The sequence below is a fragment of the Schistocerca americana genome, unplaced genomic scaffold (genome assembly GCF_021461395.2).
Source record: "Schistocerca americana isolate TAMUIC-IGC-003095 unplaced genomic scaffold, iqSchAmer2.1 HiC_scaffold_1085, whole genome shotgun sequence".
NCBI lineage: Eukaryota > Metazoa > Arthropoda > Insecta > Orthoptera > Acrididae > Schistocerca > Schistocerca americana.
In genome coordinates this window covers 10,001-12,500 of record NW_025725139.1, presented here as the reverse complement: position 1 = coordinate 12,500, position 2,500 = coordinate 10,001, and positions in this window count along the sequence as shown.

The window sequence follows — 2,500 nt, the reverse complement described above, 5'->3', positions numbered from 1 at the left end:
CCTTAACCTAACCTATGTCGTACCTTAACCTAACCTATGTCGTACCTTAACCTAACCTATGTCGTACCTTAACCTAACCTATGTCGTACCTTAACCTAACCTATGTCGTACCTTAACCTAACCTATGTCGTACCTTAACCTAACCTATGTCGTACCTTAACCTAACCTATGTCGTACCTTAACCTAACCTATGTCGTACCTTAACCTAACCTATGTCGTACCTTAACCTAACCTGTATTGCGCCTTAACGTAACCTGTATTGCGCCTTAACGTAACCTGTATTGCGCCTTAACGTAACCTGTATTGCGCCTTAACGTAACCTGTATTGCGCCTTAACGTAACCTGTATTGCGCCTTAACGTAACCTGTATTGCGCCTTAACGTAACCTGTATTGCGCCTTAACGTAACCTGTATTGCGCCTTAACGTAACCTGTATTGCGCCTTAACGTAACCTGTATTGCGCCTTAACGTAACCTGTATTGCGCCTTAACGTAACCTGTATTGCGCCTTAACGTAACCTGTATTGCGCCTTAACGTAACCTGTATTGCGCCTTAACGTAACCTGTATTGCGCCTTAACGTAACCTGTATTGCGCCTTAACGTAACCTGTATTGCGCCTTAACGTAACCTGTATTGCGCCTTAACGTAACCTGTATTGCGCCTTAACGTAACCTGTATTGCGCCTTAACGTAACCTGTATTGCGCCTTAACGTAACCTGTATTGCGCCTTAACGTAACCTGTATTGCGCCTTAACGTAACCTGCATTGCGCCTTAACGTAACCTGCATTGCGCCTTAACGTAACCTGTATTGCGCCTTAACGTAACCTGCATTGCGCCTTAACGTAACCTGCATTGCGCCTTAACGTAACCTGTATTGCGCCTTAACGTAACCTGTATTGCGCCTTAACGTAACCTGTATTGCGCCTTAACGTAACCTGTATTGCGCCTTAACGTAACCTGTATTGCGCCTTAACGTAACCTGTATTGCGCCTTAACGTAACCTGTATTGCGCCTTAACGTAACCTGTATTGCGCCTTAACGTAACCGATATTGCGCCTTAACGTAACCTATATTGCGCCGTAACGTAACCTATATTGCGCCGTAACGTAACCCACATTGCCCCTTAACGTAACCTATATTGCGCCGTAACGTAACCTATATTGCGCCGTAACGTAACCCACATTGCCCCTTAACGTAACCCACATTGCCCCTTAACGTAACCCACATTGCCCCTTAACGTAACCCAACACACGTTGGGCCTTAACCCAACACACGTTGGGCCTTAACCCAACACACGTTGGGCCTTAACCCAACACACGTTGGGCCTTAACCCAACACACGTTGGGCCTTAACCCAACACACGTTGGGCCTTAACCTGCTCTGTAATTGTCATACGACGCGTTAAATTAGTGTAGTGTTGCCTAACTGCAACCCCCGCAATATAGTTTGCTACTCGCACTGCCCGGTCCCCAGTGTATCGCTTCATGTTAAACACCTTGCAGCTATACACTGTAATGTGGATGGCAGCAGGACGTACATGCTCAATGCCCTTTGCAGTTGTTCATTGGCATTTGCAGTTGTTCATTGGCATTCGCATGGCGAAGCACTTAGCCTACGCTGTGGTACGGCCTGTGTCAACTGTCCGCTGATGTTGTACGTCCAAATCACACACTGTACTGCACATTGGTCCTCATGTACTGAATGATACATCGTGGTACATGTGACCGTACAACGACTGCGCCAACAACGGCGAACCATGCGGTCCAAATGTTGTGCACTCAGCTACGTGTCGTCTCCCTATAAGAGCTGGATTGCAGTGTGGTATGCCCTGGATGGCGATCAGCATGAGCCGTCTGTTGATGTAGTGGCGCGTGTTGTCAGACGTAGTCGTCTCTTCTCACACACCGTGATAGCACGGTGCACTGCGTTCCACATCTGCGACATGCGACAGAGGCCGGTTGACAGTCGTTCGCGCAATGGACATCGCATACGTACGGGGGCCACCTTCCACGTGTTCGCTAAGCGTGGACATGTTGTTGCGTGTATGTGGGCAGACAGTGTGTCGTGACACCTGACACAGGCATGCAACAATCGTTGAATTTGCAAATGGCGATGGACGCCTACGTTTGCTGGTGACGTTACGCAAATGAACAACTGGTAAACCGTTGTGGTGCGGTTGTTCTCGCTAGGGGTGAATCAGTGATGGCGACGATCGGTTGAGCTACCAACCGGTTGTTGCAGCGATACCCACCATGCCCACGAACGTGAATGGCATGTGGGTGTGAAGCGATACGCGGCGGTGGCTGGGTGGGACCGTCCCCGGCCGGTGAGGGGGGGCCTCCCGGCGTGTTGGCCGTGCGGTGCGTGGGCGCACGCGCTACAGCCGGCTGGTGGGGGCGGCCAGTGGCAGGCGCGCCGGCCGACGGAGGCGGCAGGCGGCGCAGCTGCGCGCCGGCGCACCCTGCACGCGGCGCCGTGCGGCCAAAGTAGGTCCTCGCG